Source organism: Camelus bactrianus, chromosome 13 (genome assembly GCF_048773025.1).
Source record: "Camelus bactrianus isolate YW-2024 breed Bactrian camel chromosome 13, ASM4877302v1, whole genome shotgun sequence".
Taxonomy (NCBI): Eukaryota; Metazoa; Chordata; class Mammalia; order Artiodactyla; family Camelidae; genus Camelus; species Camelus bactrianus.
The window spans coordinates 23,619,930-23,644,331 of record NC_133551.1 but is presented as its reverse complement, the minus strand read 5'-3'; positions in this window follow the sequence as shown (position 1 = coordinate 23,644,331).

Here is a 24,402-nt window from a genome sequence, read left to right as displayed (position 1 = left end):
TAAATTTGAGTTATTTTAAACCATGAATTTTGTGGTAACTTGTTACAGCAGCCATAGAAAATAATACAGTGTAAGAACAATTCTCTTCTACTCCTTTCCTTTTCTAAAGCCTATCTTGGTTACTTTTGGCCCTTCACTCTTCTATTTGAATTTTAGAAATAATTTATCAAGTTGTGTGGAAAATGGAATTTTAGAAAGAACTATACTAAATTCTAGCCAATTTGACAAGAATTGCCATTTTCATGCCTATCTATAAACAAAGTGTGGTGTTAATTTTCTGTGTCAAATTGACTGGGCCACAGGGTGCTCAGATACCTGGTCAAACTTTATTCTGAGTGTTTCTGTGAGGGTGCTTTTAGATGAGAGGAACATTTAAATTGGTAGCCTGAGTAAAGCAGATTACTCCCCCTAGTGTGGGTGAGCCTCATCAAATCAGTTGAAGGCCTGAATATAACAAAAGACTGACCTCCCCCCTGAGTAAGAAAGAGTTCTCTCCTGCCTGACTATCTTCAAACTGGGACATCAGTCTGTTTCCTGCCTTCAGACTCAAACTGATACATCTGCTCTTCCTGGGTTTTGACTGTGCTGACTTTTGGACTGAACCTCACCCATCAGCTCTCCTGGGTCTCCAGCTTGCTGACTCACTCAGCAGATCTTGGGATTTGCCCATTCCAGAATTGTGGAGCCAATTCCTTAGAATATATGTTTATGCATATATATCCTATTGGTTCTATTTCTCTGGAGAACCCTGAAGAGTACTTATGACATGTTTCTCTTATTATTTGGGTTATCTTTTCTAATTTTCCTCTGTAAAAGTCTTTCTTTTACATCCCTTATTAGATTTATGCTTAAGTACCATGTAAGTTTTATTATCATATTAGGTAATAGATATCATATTAGGCACCATAAACAGTACCTTTTTTATCATTTCATTTTATAATCTGATGCTTGAGTATAGATGTTACACAAGTGAATTCTGAATACTGATCTTGTTTCCAGCAATATCACTGAACTCAGCTATTGTTTCTAATACCTCGTCAGTTCTCTAACACTTTTGTCCTCTCTCTTGGATAGTCTATACAGACTATGACACCAGCAAAAATTAACCATTTTATTTCTACTTTCTAATCCTCATGCACTTCTCCTCAATGTTGTAAAGTGTTGGTAGTGTGTGTTTTTGTAAAAGTAGGCTAAATGCAGTAATAAACAAATGAAACCTTTCAGTGGCTTACTAAAACTGAATTCTCTTGTGAGTTGGCAGGGGAACTTTGCTTCATGCTTCATGTCCAAGACCCAAGTGAGGAGAACCTCATTCTCCTCAGCATTCAGCCATATAGACGGAGGAAGAGAGAGAGAGCGTGAAGGGTTGTATGGAACGTTTCATTATAGCCCAGGTCTTGAAGTGGCATACCGCACTTTCCCCCATATTTCATTAGTCAGAACTTAGTCACATGACCCCACTAACTGCAAAGGAGCCTAAGAGATAATGAGCTACATGCCCTGGAAGAAAGAGAAACAGGATTGGCAAGCACATAGCAGTCATTAGCGGTAGCCCCGTTGTCTTTGGATAGCTATTCAGGATTAGAATTGATGGGCCAAAGTATGTGCATGTTTCTATTGTTTTATATATTTTTAAGCTTTATTTTTGCAAAGAGTGTGATCTGAGGATATTGATACAATTTCAAATTGTCCTTAGAAACTTTGTAGCAATATACAATTAGGACTCATTTAAAAAAAAATAAATTAATCTAGCTCTGTCCAAGACTGCTGGCTTCCATAGAATTATCGCAACAGCCTAGTATTTCTTTTTAGAAACAAACTTTAAACAGAGCACACTGCTCAGAGGCAGCCTGAGGAGGTCATCTCTGGGAAAAAAAGAAATGCCTTCTCTTTCCCATCCCATTTGAAGCATCTTTATCTTCATTAAACCAAGTGGCAATAAACATGGTGGGGAAGAACACTCACGAAGACCACCTGACAGCTTGGTGCAGAAGGGGAGTGTCCTGTTGGTCATGGAGACAGCAGAGGGAGTATTGAGATGATATGAGCTCTACTGAGGCCCCAGGCTTTTTCTGGCTCTTCCTGAAAGAAATGCCCCTTTCTCTTCCAACAGATGCCTCCTCAAATCTCACCCAGCTCCACTGACGGTCATCACACAAACACACAGTATTAAATCAAAATTTAGTAACTGAAAAAACAATTCTCCCTCATTGTTTTCACTTCTGCTCTTCAAACCCTCATTTAGGAATTTCTAAGAAAGACACCATTCCATTGGTCAACTAGGCTCCAAGCTCTCAGTGATGCGTATCAACCACTGGTAGGCTATAGATCTAACACAGGAGTGCCAGGCTTGTACTCATGAGGCGTTTTAGTTTCAATTTATTCTATAGAGGAGTATAAATCACGTATGATGATATATTTAGGGATCCAGCATCCAGATTAGAGAGAGTTGGTGACTGGTTACCTAGGTAATAAGCAATTATACAACAACAGGAAAAGTACTGACCTGATGATTTGTATGTGACCAAAGGTTAGGTTACTAACCATGGTAACTGTCTCCAGCCCTATGTTAGATTTTTCCAGTCTTCCCTGTTATTTGAGCCCTGGGGGCTAGTCAGAATGGGAAATCTCCAAGAGCACCAGATCTGGGTGTAATTTTGCCATCCTGTGGCAAAAAAAAAAAAAAAATGCTGTAGAAAAACATCCTCTCCCGAGAAACTCCAGGTTTAGCCAATGTGTTGCTAGCTGAAACTCCTAACGGTGAGAAAGAGCAGCAAAATTGCTAATCAGAATTGCAGAGAAGGCGGAAACAATGTGATAATTTATTCTGAAGTTTAAAAGCACACTATTCTAATACTAACCCTCAAATCTAGCCCCTTCTCACATTTTTTAATTCTTCCTCTGTAACTGCCTACCTCTTTTCTCTCTCTGCTTCCAATTCCTTCCTTCTTGTATCTCACTTGTTTTCTACAATATTTCTCTAGTGTCACTTTTTTCTGCTTCTCCCCCTCTTTCCCTAACTTCTTAATTTTCTTATCCCTCCTCCCACCTTTTGGTCACCTTCCCACAAATCATTAAGTGGACTTTATCACAGTATTAAGTATATTTTTATTTTTGGCCATCAGTGTTAAGGACCACTTTTATTTCTTATTCCTTGTTCTTAATATAAAATTCAGATTACTTGAATGTTTCACACACAAATTCAAGTTATCTAACCTCTTCTGAACACTCGGTTTAGAGTGGGACAGGGGACTCCACATTTTTACCAAACACCCACAGGTGATTCTCATACGGGTGCTGCATTGGATCACACTTACTGAAATCCTGCTTTCCTTCATCTTTTATTGCTCTCAATACTACCTCCCCGACACCAATTTCAAGCCTATTCTTTTCTTCTTAAATCCCAATATCCACTACCTACAGATGACCTTGCATATTACTTTACAGACAAGAAGGTAACTAAGGTGAATTTCTTCAGTTTCCATCTTTTGACAACCACTACGAATGTCTCTCGCTATTCTTTTTTCCTGAATTCATCCTTGCACCTCTCCTCTTTACAGCAGGGGGAAGAGAACGTCCTATCTGAGGCTGGCAGTGTGCGCGGTGCATTGACACCATCTGTAATTCCACCAATCGGAAGAGCGCTCCTTCTCCTCCAGTTCCCTTCATTCTCCCTTCCTTCCTCTCTCTCCCTCCCTCTGCCCTAATAATTCCTCACCTTTCTTGTTGTGATTGCTATTGTTGTTACTATTATTGTGGTTTTGGATATTTATCTTTTACAAACTGATTAGCTTCTTGAGCACACCCCACATCCATATCTTTCTGTACCTACTAATCACCGAGCTCAATCCTTCAATAAATCTTGCTGAATAAATAATTAGCTGAAGTGGTTGCTTCATCCTTGTGTATGCTCTTCAACTGAGTGTTTTTCTTTCTGATGGAGGTGACAATCTCCATCCTGGATTAAGGAATTAGAATGGCAGCTGGATAGCTGTTCAGAAACCAGCAATATTCAGAAAACGTAATGAAGACTCCTATTCACAATGGCAATTAAACCTGTAAGACATTTAGAAATAACTTTCTCAAGAAATGTGATATTTATATGTAGGAAACCACATTTACTGAGACAAAAATGAAACTGAAAAACTGGAAAGGCATCTTCATCTCTGGGAACTGAAGGAAGAATACCGTAACCATGTCATTTCTCCCAAGATTACTTTATACTTTTTCAGACCACTAAAAACCCAACCCAGATTGTGACAATATTTTTGATTACTTGGCCAACAGGAGGGGGGCAGTTTGAAAAGCTTCTATCCCTTATTGTACAGGCCAAGGGACCCATGGGAAGGTTCGGCTACTTACCAAGAATGTACATTTCAGTTAAATACTTAAGGCCTGGGAGCTGGCCACTGGATGGGTTTGGTCCTGAGCACAGTGGACCCACTGTGAGCGAGACCAAGACTAGAATGATTACCTGGCCCCTATTAACTCTAATGGCAGGGGCTACAGTGCACTTTCTTCAATGTCCAACAAGCCTTCCAAATGAGTATTCCCTTTTCCTCCATGGATGCTCACCTAAGCAAAAGGTCCTAAGTCCCTTTGGAGAAGAAGGGAAGTCACTACTATAACACTTGCTGTGGTGTTCTAGGGTCCTTCTTCATGGGGACAGAGCCTCTCTGTTAGGCAACTCTGAAAATTACCTAGTTCATGTACAAAGCAAGAATCACGAATTGGGCCTAGGGCCCTCAGCCTCTGATCATCCATTTTCATTTCTGGGGAGGGGGGTGGTAAATAAATGAAGCATACCCTTATCAGCTGCCTATTATCTCGCCTGTAGGAATACTGGACTCTATTAACTATCTTTACAGCTCTACGTAGGGCAGGCCCCTTGGCTTTCGCTCTGAAATTGCTACTCATTGTGATCATTCTACTCATTTTGCTTCTGGTGGTTACCTGCTGCCATTTTGCCTCTATTACTTCAGAATCCTTTCACCCTCATTGCCAGTAGGGAGCCTACTTCTAGAAGAGCCGGGGATTGCAGTAGACAGCCACCACGGATGCTCGCCATGATCCTAATGCCGTCTTCATCTTAATGCTTTGACAGAGTATCCTCCAGCTAAACATAGTTGACTAGTACTTTAGCTGCTCACCTCTTTGAGTCTTTTAATCACTTCCCCCATAACGTGCCATGGCAATTCTGGGCACTTCTCCTTCACTGAGTGTGGGCTACCACTTTTTCCAAGCTTTTAACAACCATTCCAGAAGCATAATAGAGCTGTCTCCTAGGGTTCTTGCCAGGACAGTAAATCCTGTGTGCTGGGAAAATGTCCTCATACTGATAAACTCTCTTTTCTCCAATTTTATATTTTATCTTCTTGACTCAGCACGCTCAAAACCCGGTCCCATACACACTCTCCTGGCTTTTGGATGGGGACTGACCCCTGGGAGAGGGTAACCTTGGGCAAGGCAGCTCTCTCTAGTAGAGGGCAATTTTAGCATCCACCAATGACTCTCATCAGAAATAATATCATGGCTGCTGAAAGAAGGTATTCCAATTTCCTCATTCCTTTACTTTACATATCTGTAACATCCCAATATAAAAAAGAGAAAATAGAGTGCTTATAATATTTGAGACAATATAAATAATCCCCCAAATGAAAACTATGATTAAACCTCCAAGAATAAAGAAATGCAAATTATGACAAAAGATAGTTCCTTGAAAAAATATCATACTCATTTTGGGCAAGGATGTAGTGAAATGTGAATTTTCACTTCCTTGTGAAGGGAGTGTAAGCTTGTACAAACAATTTACCTCTATGTAAAAAGAAACAGGTAATTCCTCTTCTAGGAACCTCAAAAATTCCTTTCTGTCTCACCAAGTTTTCTTTTCTCCTCCTAAATTCAGATAAAATTAAATTTATACTTTTAATAAAAGGTCTTCTAAGTATACTATCATTGCATCTGTCTTAGTTAGCTCAGGCTGCCACAGCAAATACCATACACCAGGTGGCTGAGACGATAGAAATTCTCTTCCTCACAGTTGTGGAGTCTGGGAAGATCAGGAGTCTGGCATGGTCGCTCTCTGATGAGGGCTGCCTTTTTTGCTTACAGATGGCCATCTTCCCACTTATCCTCACATGGAAGAGAGAGCAAGAGCAAAGCGGAGGGAGGGAGAGAGAGAGTGGGAGAGGGATCTCCCACCTCTTATGAGGACACAGTCCTAACAGATAAGGGCCCAACCCTTACAGCTTCATTAAGCACCTTCTAAAAACCTTGTCTCCAGATACAGTCACATTGGGGACTAAGGCTTCAATATATGAATTTGGGGTAGGGGGACAAAATTTAATCTACAGCATCATCTCCTAAAATTATTGCCTTTATTATTGTTTTGTTTTGTTTCATTTTTGGAGGGGGGAGATAATTAGGTTTATTTACTTATTTTAGAGGAGGTACTGAGGATTGAACCTAGGACCTCATGCATGGTAACCATGTGCTCTTCCACTTGAGCTATACCCTCCCCCATCGCCTTTCAATATCTACCTTACTATTAGTATATCTGCAAAGAGAGTTGTCAGAAATAATATTTATGTGACTTTAACTTTGGTGATTTCTGAAAGGTAGGAATTTTTTATTTTGACTTTCTTCTTCACTTTTTTATCTATTGCTTAAATGTTTTTATAGTTACTTTTTTAAATTATAAATTTTTTAAAAGTGCCTTTTCAGCAGTACCCTTCTGGTTTGCTCTCACATAGGACTGAGAGTGAGGAAAGACTTTTTTATGGCCATGAAGACTCTAACTCATCCAGTGTTTCTCAAATGCTCCCACCAAACACTCCTAGGAACACAAGAGATGAGGAAGAGGTAGGCAGGGGAAGGAATTTCTGAGCATATAACCAGAAGTATCCTATGTCAAGTGTGAAATTTTTTAGAAGTTTTATGTTGTAATCTTTAAATTGACTTGATTTTCCCATTTTATTCCATAATAGATACCTGTTTGTGCTCATTTGGAAGTAATATCTTTAACTGCCTACCCTTGGGTAAAATTCATGTTGAGGAAAACATACCATTTATCCTGGAGTTTTCAGTGTCCTTTGATTCAGTCATCTTATATCTGGGGACGTTCTTATCCCCATTTTGGAGGTGTTGGCCTGATTTAATTATAAATACTATAATTTACCTGAACCTCTACAAATTGTAAAATATTTTTCACATGAATTGGGCCTCTCAAGCATCTTCTTTTCCAGGTTAAGTCTAGTTTACCTGATTTTTAATCCTGAAATCCCTCCAGGTTCAGTCCTAGATCTCTTTCTCTTAAAACTTTATATACTATCCCTAGATGATCACTTTTTTTGACCATGGTTTCAATTACCTTATACATTCCAGTGATACCCAAATTTGTATCTCCAAAGCCACCTACGCAACTGCCTGCTTGATATCACATCTTGGACATCCCACAAGCATTTGAAGATTTAAATATCCAGTATGGAATTCACGATCTTCCTCCAAACCTTGTCTTTCTCTTTTTAAAAGCACCACCACCCATCTAGCTGTACTAACCAGAAATTGATATTATCTATGACATCTCAACATCCCTCACACCCACATCGAATATATCACCAACATTGATCAACTTCTAAAATTGCCTCCAGTTGGTCTATTTTTCATGAGTTCACTACCACCATCACCACTACCATAGCTTCCTAGTCAAAGTTATCCTAATTTTTTTCCTGAAATAGACATTTAAATTTCTATTCTGATGTCTGGTATGCATCTCAAAATTAAGAAGTCCAAACAAAACTCTTGACTCTTCATTCCAACCTGTTCTTTTCCCATCTTCATCAGGGGAAATGGCACCACCATAAGCCCAGTTTCTCAGGTGAAAAATGAAGAGAAATTCCAGATTCCCCATCTTCTCTCACCGACTATATCCAATTCTCATTGTGTTCAGCTGATTAATTCTTCAACTATATGTCAATTTCAATTTTTCCTCTTCATTTGCATCATACATGCTATTCTAAGCCGCCATCATATCTCAACTGGATTCCTGCAGAAGCCTCCTAACAGTCTTCTGGTTTCTACTCTAGCCTCCTTGCATTCTGCTCTCAAAGAAATTCTTTTTTAATATTTCAAATAAGACAATGATGCAACCATACACAGAACCGTCCACATTTAGAAAAAATCCCACAAGTCCTTATATTATCTGGTCTGTTTACCTCTCTAATGTCTTCTCCTACCAGCTCCTGTGTCTTTCACCAGACACTCTGGCCTTCTTTCTGTCCCTGAAGTCTGCAAGCTTGTTCCCACTTCAGGGCCTTTATACTGGTGGCCCTCTGCCTAGAATGTATTCACACCAGTTCCTGGCGTGGTTTACTCCTCCACTTCATTCGTAACTCTGTTTAAATGCTGTCTCCTCACAGGGGCATCCTCCAATTATGCTAGTACCTCCCAGTCACTTCCCTTGCTCTTACCTGGCTTTGTTTTCTCCAGCAAACCCTAAATTACATATCTTTATTTGTTTACTTGTTTATTGTTTATGTCTGTTGTCCATATTGCCCACAAAGGAAGGCACTTGATGTATCTTGTTCGCCATTATATCCTCATTATCTAGCATAGCGCTTGCAAATAGCTGGTGCTAAGTAAATGTTTCTTGCATGAATGAGTGAATAAATGAACGAGCAACCTTAGGAGTTGGGACTGACTAATGTATACCTATTTGACAAGCAAGTAAATGAAAGCGCTAACATTCATCCTAGGTTTTATACAGCGTTGCCTCCTTCCAAAGAAAGTAGTAACAGCTTACATTCCTGAGCTTGTGCTACATGCTAAGCACCACTCTGAGTACTTTTATGTATTGTGTCATTAATTCTCTCAACAGCCCTATGAGGTAGGTACTACTATTTTCCTCACTGATGAGGAATGTGTACAACTGAGTAATTGAGAAACTTAGCAAGGTTACAAAGCTGGTAAAGAGTAGATCTAAAGTGTGAATCTACACATTTCCACTTTGGAGACTGTGCTCTTAAATAACTTACTTAAATGTGTTAAATTAATTGATAAAGGTGAAGCACTTAAAACAGGGTCTGGCACATAAGTGTTTGTGAAATAGATATTAGTATTATTATGCTGCTCTGTTGGTAAAGTATTGTTTAAATATTTTCCCCATGTTTATCGGTTCTACCAGCTTGAGGTTTGCCTTTTTGTTTTCATAATGATGTTTTTCAAAGAAGAAATACTTTACATTCTGATGAACTCTAATTTATCATTCTTTTCTTTTATGTTTTGTGGTTCTTTGTTTTATCTAAGAAACCTTTGCATATTCCAGAGTGCAGATTTTTCTCCTATGCTTTTTCTAGAAATTCTAGAGCTTTATATCTATCTTTATTTTTCTCTCATGAAGATATTGAGTTGATTCAGTACCAATCATTGAAAAGTTTTTTGTTTTCTCCATTGAACCGCCCTGGCTCCTTTGTGGAAAATCAATTGACTATATATGCATCGATCTATTTCTAGATTTCCATCAGTTCTATTGATCTGTAAGTCTTTCTTTTTAATAACATCAAACTGTCTTGATTAATGTAGCCTTGTACTATGTCAACACTGTCCAATACAGTAACCACTAATTTGACTATTTAAATTTAAACTAATTAAAATAAAATTAGAATTTCAGTTCTTTAGGTGAAGGAGTCATATTTCAAGTGCTTAATAGCCACATAAAACTACTGACTACTATATAGGGCAGCACATAATTATAGAATGTGTCCATTATCACTGAAAATTTTATTAAACGGTACTGTAGAAACTCTTGAAATCAGAACCTTATTCTTTAAAAATTGCTTTGGTTAGTCTAGGTTCTTTGTACTTCCAATTTAGAATCACATAGTCCATCTCTACAACAAAGCTGGTAAAATTTTGAATGGGATTCCACTGACTCTATAGATCAGTTTGAGAACACCCACAATGTTATTAGATCTTACAGTTCACAGGCATGGTATATCTCTACACTTACATAGATCTTTTTCAATTTCTCTCAGCAATGCTTTTTGGGTTTTAGTATATAAGACTTAGACATCTTTTATTATATATTGTTTTTTGGCATGACTTAAATAAAATTTTATAAATTTCATTTCCAACTATTTGCTGTCAGTATATGAAATTTTCTTTTGCATATTAATCTAATATCCTTTGAAATTGCTAAATTCACTTACTAACTCTAGAAACTGTTCTGTAGATATCCAAGAATTTTCTACATAAATAACGTATCAACTGCAAATAACAGTTTTATGTCTTCCTTTCTGATCTTTATGTGTCTTCAATCTTTTTTTTTACTTATTGCAAAGTTAGTGCCTCCAGTACAATGTTGAAAAGAAGTGCTGAAAGTCGACATCCTTACTGGTTTACAATTTCAGGGAGCGGGGGATACCCTGCATCAGTTTAAGGAAGTTCCCTACTATTTCTATTTTGCTAACAGTTTTTACCATGGAGGGTTAATGCTTTTCCTGAAAATATTGAAGTAATCACATGGGTTTTTTCTCCTTTAGTCAGTTAAAATGATTAACTACATTGATTCATTTTTACCTGTCAAAGCATGGTGATCTTTTCAAAGAATCACATTTTGGCTTGAGTTAATGTTTTCTATTGTTTACCTTTATTTTGTTGGCTATTTTTCTTTATTGCTTTTTTCATTCTATTCTTTTGGCCTTACTTTGTTGGGCTTCATCTGACTTCTAATAGGGGAAATTTAGGTCACCAATTTTAGATATTCTTATCTAATATAAAAATGTAAAGTGATGCTTTCCTCTCAGTACTGCTTTACCTGTATCCAACAAATTTTGGTATGCTGCATTTTTTATTGTACAAAACATATTGTAATTTCCCTTATAAGTTTCTCTTCGACTCATGAATCATTTAGAAATATGTTTATCTGCAACATATTTGAGGTTTTCCTAGATTATTAATACTATTTATAAGTAACTTATTACTGTCAGAGAATACAGTCTGTATAATGTTGATCCTTTAAAATTTATTGAGGCTTGACTGTGGTCCAACATAAGATTTATCTTATTGAATTTATCACATGCACTTGAAAACAGTGTGTGTTTTGCAATTGTTGGACGTAGCATTTTATAAATGTCAATTAGTTCAAGGTTTTTAATAGTATTGATCAACTCTCCTATGTATTTACTGATACTATCTCTCTTTGTGGTTTTATATTTCCCTGATGGCTAAAGATGTTCTTTTCATTTGCTTATTGGTTATTTATAACCTTTTTAGTCATCTGTTCAAATCTCTTGGCCATTTTTTTATTACACTGCAATAAGTTTCTTATTATTTAGTTGTAAGATTTCTTTCTGTACTCTGGATATGAGTAGTTTGTCAGGGATATGAACTGTTAATGTTTTATTCAAGTCTATTATTTGCTTTTCATTTTCTTAATGGTATATTTAGAACAGAAGTTTTACATTTTGATGAAGTCCATTTCATCAAATTTTTTATGATTTGTGCTATTTTTGTTCTGTCTGACAAATCTATACGTAATCTAAGCTCATGAAGATTTTTTTTTCTGTTTTTCTTGAGAAGGTTGATAGTTTTAGCTTTAATGTTTAGGCCTCTGATCCATCTTGAATTCATTTTTATATACGATATAAAATAAAGATTGAGGTTCAGTTTTCCAAATACATATTTAGTTTCTCCAGAGTAATTTGTTGAAAAGACTTTTCTTTCCTCTTGAATTACTTTGGCAACATGTAGAAAATCAATTCACTGGGGATCTTTTTCTGGACTCCTGATTCTGTTCTATTGATCTATGTTTTAATCCTTAGGTCAATACTACACTGTTTTGACTGCTGTAGCTTTATAGTATGTCTTAAGATCAGATAATATAAGTGTTTCTAACCATATTCTTATTCAGGAATATTTTAGATATCTAGGTTATTTGAATTTCTATATGGATTAAAAAGAACTTTGTCAATTTTTGACAGAAAGACTTACTAGGATTTTGATTGGAATTTCTTTGACTCTATAGATAAATTTGGGGAGAAGTGACAATAATATTGAGTTTTCTAATTCATAAAAATGGCATATCTTTAAATTGATTTAGGTCATTTTCAGTTCATAAGTGTTTGCTAGTTTTCAGTTTATAGGACTTACACTATTTTATTAAATACATTTCTACATCTTATTTTTATGCTATTATAAATGGCATTTTTTATTTTCAAATTTTAATTTCCAATTGTTTTATTCTTGTATACGGGAATGCAGCTGATTTCTGAATATTGCCTTGTATCCTGGGACCTTGCTAAACTCATTTATAAGTTGTAGCAGCTTTTCTTTAGTTTTGTTAGGATTTCTGTGGACCCAATCATGGTGTCTTCAAATAAGACAGTTTTCTTTCTTTTCAATCTGCATGTCTTTCCTTTCTCTTACTTGCCTTAGCATACTGACTAAAAAACTCTAGTGCTATGTTGAATATAACCTTGGGGAAAAGTATTCAGTCTTTCACACTTAAATTTGACATTACCTGTAGGTTTTCTGTAAATACACTTTGTCAAACTTAGGAAGCTCCTTTCTGTTCCTAGTTTGAAGAGGGTTTTTTTTGTTTTGTTTTTTTAACCAATCATGGGAATTGGATTTGTCAAATGCTTTTTCTGTATCTATTAAAATAATATAATTTTATTTTTTAATTCAATTAATATGATGAATTACATGAACTGATTTTCAAATGTTAAACCAACTTTGCATAATTGTGATTAAACCTATCCAATCATGACATAGTATCTTTTTATGTGTTGCTGTTTTTTGGAGGTTTTTTTGTTTTTTGTTTTTGCTAATATTTTGATAAGGATTTTTGAGTCTCTGTTAACCAAAAAACATTGCTTTATTTTTGCTTCTAGAATCAAGGTAAAGGGGGCCTCATAAAATGAATTGAGAAATAAACTCCTGTTTGGTTTTCTGAGAGTTTATGGAGGGCTAATGTTATTTCTTCCTTAAATATTTGCTAGTGGGGTATTTTTTTAAATAGATTAGGCACTAATACAATGAAACACACTATGTAAACATGTAAATGAAAAATAACTTTCTAATTATATAGTAGTATACATTTTTATGTCTCCCACTACATTAAAATAATTCATATTCTCATCAGATATTTACTATGATCAGAATGCAACTTATCCTGATTTCTCCTAGAATTAGAGGAGGCAAGTCCATTAATAGTAGATATCCTCAAAGAATTACAAAGAGAGGAAGAGAAGGAAAACCAACAGATTTCACATTTACTATTTTGTGACCCTCCCCCCCAACCTGTGTATATAAGCGCTTATTTTTATGTGCTATTCACATGAAGTTCAGGTCTGAGAGGGTAGGGTAGTTCAGAGAAACTGTCCTAAATATACCTCCCCATCATGCCTCTTATTTTAAATACATCAAATCCACATAAGCTGAAATATTATCATTTGACTGTCAACATTAATAATAAAGTCAGAACCAGGGACAGAAAAAAGAATGAACATATGATCAATATTTCTTATAGGTGATTCTCTATATTTTATGCAGCAAACGAAGATGCATATAAAAAATTAAGTAGGTTATATATTTTAGGTCGTTATTCAAAGAAAGGAATATTTATTACTATAGTTTATTATAATATTTTCTATGTCATAATTTAATACTTTTACTGCTAACTTTTTTTGGTTAAACATTGAATTTCTAACAAATTATGTCTAAATAATTAAGGCCACTGTTAATGTAGAATGTTTGCTGGGGATAATGTATTCCTGAAGAATGTTTTAAAATTTCAAACAAAAAGAACACTGGCTATTATTATCTGTTTTACTTTCTTCACTTCCAAACATCTACAAGTAAATAAAAATTACTTGCAGGTGTTTTTTGGAGAAGTAAGGCAGATATGTGACTTTTATTTAAAAAAAAAAGATGGAAGAACAATAAATCCAACTTCAAACCCTCTGTCAATATTGAGTCTTCCAGTTAGCTTCAGATGGTTTGCTTGAAAGGAAACTGAAGTGCTGGTTTTCAGAGCGTTAGAGTTAGCAAAGTGCTTGGAAGGCAAATTTCTCATAGAAAACTGACATCCAATTTATGCCTTGGTGTCCTGCCACTCACAATACATTGGGCCATAGTGCATTAAAGCACAAATTTCGTGCAAATAGTTGGCCCAGCAGCTCTGGGAAACAAATACTGTATTATAAAGCAGTATGCTGTGTGCTCTCATTGTCATTCATTAACATGGCTTCCAGTGAGAGTGACATTTCCAACTAATGCAGAGTTGAAAGCAGATCCTCTACAAAATCCCCTTCCTCTTCTGCACCTGGTTTTCCCTCCCCCTTCCCTGCCAGCCCCTCCGCAGCGGAGGGCGGCCCAGGCCTGGTTCCTGTCACTCGCCAGGCTGCAGTCTCAAATCTGAAGCCTGCGTTCTGGTTTCCCTCTGGGTCTTACTAGAGGTTTATCGACAAAACGCAGGCTTCTCATAATCTCTTTGAAAAGCCCACCGGGTTCAACAGGAAGATATGATCATCCTGTAGTGGTGAATACAGTGCTGTGTGTTGTCATTATGGAGAAAATGTTCTACAAGTATGTGTGTGAAAGGAAGAGAATTGGGGGGTGGGATGTTTTCACTCTCCTAGTGAAACAACTCTCTCTCTGCCAAAAACCCAAGATCTGGTCCCCTCTGGGGAACTCTCTCTCTAGGTTTTACTTTGGAAACCATCTGTTCCCTCCATGAATATTGGCTCCCCAGAGAAATCCTGGTCTCTCAAAGTCTTGGTCTCATGTCCAGGGGAATTCCATACCCAAGCTAGCCAAGCTTGTCCTTCTTGGAGAGAAGATTTTGCAGACCCAGCACTTCGCATGTGTTTGTCCTTTGAGCCAAAGATAAACCAAGCTTTCTAATTATGCAAATAAGTACAAAATAATCATTCTCTTTCTCTCTCTCTCTGGCTTTCTCTCTTTTTTTTTTTTTTAAAGAAAGTCATTATCAGAGAGTGAAAATAGTACCTGAATTTCAGTTTCAATTCTGATAGTTAAACACCACATGACCTAAGATAAGCTGTCAATGAAATACAGATATTCAATGGGCTGAAGTCAATAGATACAAACAGAAAAACAAAACAAAACAAAAAACACATAAAATGACTTCATTATTTTTCACTGCTGCCCCTTCAAACTTACTTTGTGCCTCATCACCACAGTGAAATCTTGGCAGGAACTTTCAAAGATGCTTAGGCACACAAGTATTCCAGTCATTTCTATGCACATCTGTAGTCTCATTACAGGACTAAAAGTGTCATCATCACTGCTCCTTACCGTTATCACTGCCATCACCCCTACCTCGTCCTCCTCCCTGAGCATGGTATTTCCTTAGGCCTGGAGTCCAGAATGGGGAAAAGACACTCATTACTTCCCTCTTTTCCCCACTTTCTTCTGCTCCCTCACTGTTCTCAGGCCTTTTCTGAATCCATCAGAGGGGAAATGAGGGGGAAGTAAGTAACAAGAAAGATCTTGCTTAAGCGGCATGGAAGTAATCAGTGATGGAACCCTCTGAGTACGAGTAATCAGTGTTCCAAAGCTGATTCCTCCTTTTTTGGGATGTTTTGTGAGTTACTCAATGATATCCCACTGGATCGTTTCAATCACAACTTTCTTGATGCTTACTTGTCATTTGCTGGCTGCTTAAAATTCTTACCCCAGGCTTTGAGCATGTGTAAGTAATATCTCTCATTGAAGTCACACCTCCACCCATGAAGTTTCTTGGGGAGGCAAATGGAATTCAGAGCAGCTCCATATTGCCTCTCTCTCATGTGGCCCATGTCTAACCCACAAGAAAAACTTATACATCCTTGTCCTAGCATGTTGGTAGAAGAGCTTTTTTATTCCCAAAGTAGTCCTCTTTCTTACTGTTTCACTGCCTTAGGCCAATCTGTCTCCAGTTTCTCTTACTAGTCTGATACTTCCAGACTACAGGACAATAGATCAACCTCGGTAAGTAATTCTCTTGGAGACCTCATTCTTATTCAGATCAAGGGGGAGGAGGAAGCACTCCTATCCCCACAGGGGTGGAAATACACAAAACATCAACAGCTTTCTCCAGAGTAGTCCTCTCCCAGCCATTCTGGCTTCAATTTTTTAAATCTTCATGGCAGATGATGATGGCTCAAGATCTCCAGATGAGGTCTATATAATTCCAAATCCTGCAGTCTGAATAAGTAGGTAACATATATCACATCATTGCAGACTAATACAACTTGATAGCTCTCAGAGAGGAAATTACAGTTGATGGGGAACAAAGCCTTACGGTTGCATTCAGGTTAGCCATTTTGGCAGGAATGTCACAGAAGTGTCCTTCTCAGTGCATCATATTAGGAGGCAAATTGTCTATATTTCCTATTCCTATGGAGGTTAACTTTGACCACTAAGTAATGTGGGCCAGGCTTTTCCATATTCCACATTCTCCTTTGTAATAAATAATTTCAGGGAAGATATTTCAAGACTATGTAAATATCCTTATTTCTTATGAAACTTTCATTCAGTAGTTTCAAGATCCATTGATAATTCTTGCCTGAAACAATGATTACTGTATTACTTGACAAGGAGAGTAAATTAGTATATTTTTAATAAACTAAGATATAAAGTAAGGAAGTGATGACATTAAAAAAGAGAGACTTAGAAAAAAATACCAGATTTGAAAAAGAAACAAAGAGAATGACTAGAAATGAAAGACAATATCATCGGAATTAACAAGCCAATGAATTAATTAAATACACATTAAACACAGCTGAAAAGAGAATTAATATACTAGAACATGGATCTATGAAATTATTCATGAGAAAAAAATTTAAAATAAAATAAAGAGAAATGGAAAATGGAATAAAAATGTTATGGATGTTCAACAGATGTTTTAGGACATAAGATTATTAAGTATTTCTGAAGGAAAAATGTAAAGAGAAGTAATTTTCAACCAGATAGTAGCTGAAAATTTTCTAAAATTGTTAAAAGTCAAGAATCTTCAGACCTAAGAAATGTAACAAGCAGGATAAATAAAATTAAACCCACAGTAGATAAACCTTAGTGAAACTGTAGGACGTCAACAACTTAAAGAAGAATAAACTATACGAAAAGGACAGATTTCTTACAAAGATTGAAAATTCAACTGGCAGCAGACTTACAGATAACAATGATAGAGGTCAGAATACAATGGAATGGTATCTCAAGCTGAGAAAATTACTGTCAACATAAAACTCTATATCCAGATAAATAGCCATTCAAGAGGGAAGTTAAATGAGTATTTTAAGACAAGAAGATACTGAGAGATTTTAACATTAATAATTCTCTTTAAAGAAATCTTTAGAAGTTTATGTGGTAGGCAGAATTCTAAGATGGCCACTTGATATTCACCCCTGTTGTAAACATACCTTCCGCTAAGTACACCACTAATCTAGGTACTGCCGTGAAGAGATTTTGCTGATGTACTGACATCCCCAAGTCAGTTGATCTTATGACAGGGAGACTATAACATGAGTCCTTTAAATTTGGGCCTAAGGGTCAGAGACAGAGGAAATCAGAAAGATTAAAAGTATGCGAAGGCATGGAAAGAGGGGTCACACGACAAGGGGCTTTGTGTGGGTAGCCACCAGGAGCTGAGAGTGGCCCTGGCCAACATCTACAATGTAATGGGAATCTACGTCCTATAACCACAAAGAACTGAATCTGCCAACATACAGAATGACCTTGGAAGCAGACTGCTTCCTAGAGCCTCCAGAAAGCAAGGCAGCCCATCTGACAACCTGACTTCAACTTTTTGAAAAACTAAGTAGAGCTCCAAGCTTTGGCCTGTGTCTGGACTCCTCATCTACAGAAACAGAGGTAATAGATGTATGTAATTTTAAACTACTAAATTTGTAGTAATTTGGTACACTGCCATGAAATACTAATACAGTGTAATTTAAGAAAATGGAAACTGGAGATACAAAAATCAGTGATAAACTCTTAACAATCATTGGCTGTATAAGAAATATAAATAATAATAATAAAAGGACCATAAAATATACCCTTTTATAGTTATAGGATTCATACTTTTCTTAGGCAGTATAGCATAATAGTTAAAAAGATAAATTTCAGAGTCAGAGATACCTGGGTTCAAGTCCAGCTCCATTTATTTATGAGCTATGTGACCTTGAGTAAATCATTTAACCTTCTGAGTCTCAGGTACTTTTTACTGTAGCTGGTTTATAATGTTGTCTTAGGTCCTGGTGTAAGCACAGTGATTCAGTCATATTCTTTTTTCACCATAGGTTATTACAAGGTATTGACTATTATTCCCTGTGCTGTACAGTAGGTCCTTGTTGTTTATCTATCTTATATATAGTTGTTTGTATCTGCTAATCTCAAACTCCCTCATTTATTCCTCCCCTCCCTGTCCCCTTTAGTAACCATAAGTTTGCTTTCTATGTCTGTGAATCTCTCTCTGTTTTGAAAATAAGTTCATTTGTCTCATTTTTTTTTTTTAGATTCCACATATAAGTGGTATCATGTGATATCTGTCTTTCTCTGTCAGACTTGCTTCACTTAGAATCATAATCTCGAGCTCATCCATGCTGCTGCAGAATGGCATTATTTCATTCTTTCTTATGGCTGAGGAGTATTCCATTGTGTATATATACACCACATCTTCTTTATGCAGACATCTGTCAATGGACATTTAGGTTGCTTCCATGTCTTGGCTATTGTAAACAGCGCTGCTGTGAACATTGGGGTAAATGTCTTTTCAAATTAAGAGATTTCCCTGGATATATTCCCAGGAGTGAGATTGCTGGATCATATGGTAAGTCTATTTTCAATTTTTTAAGGACTCTCCATACTGTTTTCCAAGTGGCTACACCAAATTATATTTCTGCCAGCAGTGCAGGAGGGTTCCCTTTTCACCACGCCCTCTCCTCAGTTTCTTTGTCTGTTAAATGGAGAGGATGCTGATAGTACTTTCCTCACAGAATGGTCCCTGGCTTTTAAGTTTCAAAGACTGTTTTTAATTTATAAACGCCCTTTTCCAAAAACTCTTGATCTTTTCCAAAGTGCATTATAATTTTATAAAATTTCTATTTCTTCATTTATCATTTTAATCAACTTCTTAAATATATTTATTTTATAGGGTCTTTCAAATGGTTCTGTTTTTTCTAGTCCTTGGATAAAAATTCTTTTTTGTTGTATTTCTCTACCTTTTGATGGACTGTTTCCTTGGGCAGTCTGTGTTTTTCATGAGCAAATTTTAGGTCTTCTATCTGGGTGCTATGTCCTTCTGGCCCATGACTTCATGAGCTCACATGATTATCACTATGGCTACTGTTCACTCAGTTCTAACACATACAGGTTCCTTTCCTTGCTTGCTTGGCTGTGTAATTGAGTTATTTTATTCAGCACTTCTATGTGTTTGAATTTTCAGAACTATAGGAACTCATCTCCACTAGTAAAATTTTAGACATGACCACCAGAAGTGGGAAAAAATTTAGGGGACATGTAGCCTCCCAGTACTCTCAGATGATAGCATGCAAGCACCAGCTGTTTCTAGCAAAGTGAAAGGCTGGCCTTGACTCACAGACGTATTAAATCATCAGCTCCCCTCTCCTGATTCAGAAGCATACAAGCCACTATATTACTTAAGCAATGCATGCTCATTTACCATCTGACCCGAGGGAATGACAAGGAAGCCCCTAGAGAGTTTACAGAGGGCAGGGGAAAAAGTATAGAGCATGGGCTGACTATTGTAACAGTCTGAGTTCTGAGTAAATCAAGAATTAGCAGGTTTAATGTGCCTTTGAGCTTTAACATCTGAGATATTTCCCCAGATGCTTCCCCAGAGAGCAATGCTTACTGAGCTACTAAGAGAAATGATCAAAACTATTAAAATCTCTTTATGACAACATGCAACTTTACAAGACACTTGCACACTAGAAATTAGTACTAGTGTATTAACCATATTACATTATGTGCTAAAGAACAATGTGGCTAATAACTAATAGCAGGGCTTTTTATAATATAAAAACCACGAGAGTGGAAAAAAAGTAATATAATCCACATGTACTAAGTAGCTGTAACTTTACAACAAAGACAAGTCAATGAAAAAATCTTAAATCATGAATTTTAAAATTATAGTGCAACTTAGACAAACATTTCAGGTCCACTCTGAGCCTAAAAGTTTCCTAACGGTAGTATTTTGTGCTTCAGTTCGTGAGCACGCTTCATAGCATCGTTAGAGCATGCACATTTCAGGTGAGGAGGCCTTCATCTGGAGCATGATAATTACATGGAAGAACTTAGTCAATGAATCCCAGACATCCCAGAAAGAGCCTCTCTAAAGCAACATTAACATTAGATGTAGTTGCATAGAATCTGACTTCCAGCAAGACTGGGAAATGATCTGGCTTGGTGGAGACTTGGCTGTTATCAGGCAAACTACACTTAGTTTTATTCTCTTCAAGGGCCTTAAGGGGAGGTCAAATAGTAATAAAATATATTTCTTTACTACCATGCTAAAAGGTGATTTTTTTCCTCCCCTCTGGTCTTCCAATATTAAAATCCTAACTAACACTGGCAAGTTATTTAACTACTCTGTGCTCATTTTCTCATCTAAAAATGTAAATAATATTACCTAACTTGTGTGCTGGCTGTGAGGATTAAACAAGCTTAGCTATAGTTGCTATTATTACTATATTATTATTACTGTACTATAATATCATCACTTTTCTTATTTTAGGCCCCCTGGGAAAAAATGGTTCTGATAATGAAGTTACTTTATAAGCAACATTCTATCAGATGCATCTATTGGGTTCTCATATTAATTGCCAGGCCATTAATATTCATTCTATCTTATTTTTCTAACAATAATCAAAAGGAAACACTTTGACCCCCATTTTACAGATGATGGAAACGTGGTTCAGAGAAGTGAAATAACTTAACTATAAGCACATAGCCAGCAAGTCGGTTTGAAGCTAAATCCTTCTGTCACCAAAAGGTCTATGCCCTTTCTACTATTTCTATGGAGCCAAGGAAAACATGACCTGAATATGAAAGTGATCCTGGACACTTCCTATTTCCCTGGATGAGAAGGCAAATCTGGCTGGTGTTGAGCAGAGGACATACATATTGCTAATTGCTGAAAAGAGGACTGGAAAATGTCTCAGAGCTTCTACTGACAGGCTCACAGTCTCACCACTCTGATCCTCATTTTCCTCATTGGTGGAAAGAGGACCTTGCACTAGACTACTGCAACTATCCACTTAATTATCTCTGAGTCTCGATTTCCTCATATATGAAACAGGAATATAAGCCTGCCTGCTCAGGGAAATTGGGAGGGGAAAGTGATTTTTAAAGTGTGTTCTAGTTATCTATTGTTGCATAACAACCCACAAAAAAACAATGACTTGAAACAATTACTATTATTCATTTTGATAATGAATCTGGGTTTTGATAAGGCCCACTTAGACAATTTTTGCTCAGGGTCTTTTATGGAGTTGAAGTCAGACAATGACGAGGGCTTCCTCACTCACAGGGCTTAGGCTGGAAAGACACAAGTATTTGGGGAGTGGAGGAGCTGGGGCTGCTTCTCACTCTCCATTGGTCATCACTCCATGTAGGCTTCCCACCAGGCAGCCTTGGGATAGCCAGACTTCCTACACGGCAGCTTCAGCTCCAACCGCTACTGCTCCCCTCAAAACAGCAGAAGAGACATAGTCATTCTTCACCCAAATCAGAAGTCTCACAGCATCACTTTCTGTCATCTTGTATTCAACTTGAGACAGTCACCAAGTCCTTCTCAGGTTGACAGGAGGGGACTTACACTCTACCTCTGCATAGGAGGGATGTCAAAGAAGTGCAGATGTCTTTTAAAACCACCACAAATTGCATTAAAGTGTAGGCAGTGTTATTATTAATTTTATCCAGGTGCAGATCAGCAAATGTAAAACATTTCATACCGAGTCGATTCTAAGACTGCCTTTTCCAAAAGTGAAATTGTTGTGTTCTCAGGAAATACCCACCAACTTTTACATTAGCCGAAGTGAAACATAACCCAGAAAGAAAATTCCCATAAAAACATTACTAACCATGATGCTCTCTCAAGCTAAATACAGTTTTTAAAGCTCATCTGCTTAAAAAAACATTATTTTTTTTCTGTTTGCTAACATGGATAATAAAGAAGTGACTGTAATAAGTATATTGGGACATTTGGTTACTTTCGCAAATGTTAGTGGTACTTTGATCTATGATGCGAGCCTTTTAGCTATGAGGTAAGTAGCCTGTGGAGCAAGAAAGGTTGTCTGCATGAATTCTCCTGTAAGAGTTAACAGAATCTTAGATGTACAGCAGTCCCATCATTCATAAAAGATGCGTTCTTCTGAGGAGCTATGACTAGTTCAGGCTTTCTGGGAGTTACCTGCTTATCCAAGACTGGAATCCAGGTCTTTTAACTTTTACTTCAGTGCTCATTCTACTATTGTACACAGCTTATCAAGACCACTGCAAAACTTTCATGGTTTTATGCTTGGGCATAAAGTGCATTGAGAGGTTTAATATCTATGGATAACATAGTAAATGCCATGCTGATTAAGCCCATTCCTAGCAAAACGACAGTGGTACCAACATATCTTTTCACTAATGACAAGTTCTTTTATCTTAGAAGTAAATGAATCAGTAAATATCCCCAATTCCCTTTATTCACTGTTACAGACCCACAATCCAAAAATCTTACCTAAACCCCTCTTGGATTTATTTACATTATTTTTATTGAAGTATAACTGACTTATAAAGCTGTGTTAGTTTCTGTTATATAGCAAAGTTTTATATATATATATATATATACACACACACACACATATATATATATTCTTTTTCACATTCTTCCTTATCATAGGTTATTACAAGTCACTGAATATAGTTCCCTATGCTATATAGTAGGACCTTGTTTATCTATTCTGTATACAGTAGTTTGTACCTGCCAATCCCAATGCCTGCACCCCCTTCCCCAACTGGTAACTGTAAGTCTGTTTTCTATGTCTTTGAGTCTCTTTGTTTCATAAATGAGTCCATTTGTGTCATTTTTTTAGATTCCACATATAAGTGGTATGTAATATTTATCTTTCTCTGTCTGACTTGCTTGACTTAGTATGATAATCTCTAGGTCCATTATATTGCTGCAAATGGCATTATTTCATTCTTTTTTATGGCTAAGTAGTATTCCATTGTGTGTGTGTGTGTGTGTGTGTGTGTGTGTGTGTGTGTGTGTGTGTGTGTGTGTATGTATGTATATGTATTTTTTTCCCCACAAATTCTTTATCTAGTCATATGGATATTTGATGGATATTTAGGCTGCATCCATGTCTTGGCTATTGTAAATAGTGCTGCTATGAACATTGGAGTGCATGTATTTTTTTGAATTGGAGTTTTCTCCAGAAATATGCCCAAGAGTGGAATTGCTGGATCATAGGGTAAGTCTATTTTTAGTTTTTTAAGGAATCTCTATACTGTTTTCCATAATGGCTGCACCAAATTACATTCCCACCAACAGTGTAGGTGGGTTCTCTTTATCCATACCCTCCCCCGCATTTATCGTTTGTAGACTTTTGAATGATGGCCATTCTGACTGGTGTAAGGTGGTACCTCATTGTAGTTTTGATTTTTATTTCTCTGATAATTAGCAATATTGAGCATTTTTTCATGTACCTATTGGTCATCCGTATGTCTTCACTAAAGAAATGTTTGCTTAGGTCCTCTGCGTATTTTTTGATTGGGTTGGGTTTTGTTGTTGTTACTGTTGTTATTAAGTTGTATACGCTGTTTGTATATTCTGGAAATTAAGCCCTTGTCAGTTGCATCATTTGCAAATATTTTCTCCCAGTCTGTAGGTAGTCTTCATTTTGTTTACAGTTTCCTCTGCTGTGCAAAAGCTTATAAATTTAATTAGGTCCCAGTTGTTTATTTTTGCTTTTATTTCTCTTGCCTAGGTAGACTGACCTAGGGAAACACTGCTGCAATTTCTGTCAGAGAATGTTTTGCCTATATCCTCTTCTAGGTTATTTATGGTGTCCTGTCTTATGTTTAAGTCTTTAAGCCATTTTGAGTTAATTTTTGTGTATGGTGTGAGGGAGTGTTCTAACTTCACTGATTAACATGTGGCCATCCAGCTTTCTCAACACCACTTGCTGAAGAGACTTTTTCTCCATTATATATTCTTATCTCCTCTGTCAAAGATTAATTGACCATGGATGTGGGGGGTTATTTCTGGGCTCTCTATTCTGTTACTTTGATCCATAAGTCTGTTTTTGTGCCAATACCATGCTGTTTTAATTACTATAGCTTTGTAGTATTGTCCGAAGTCTGGGAGGGTTATGCCTCCAACTTCAT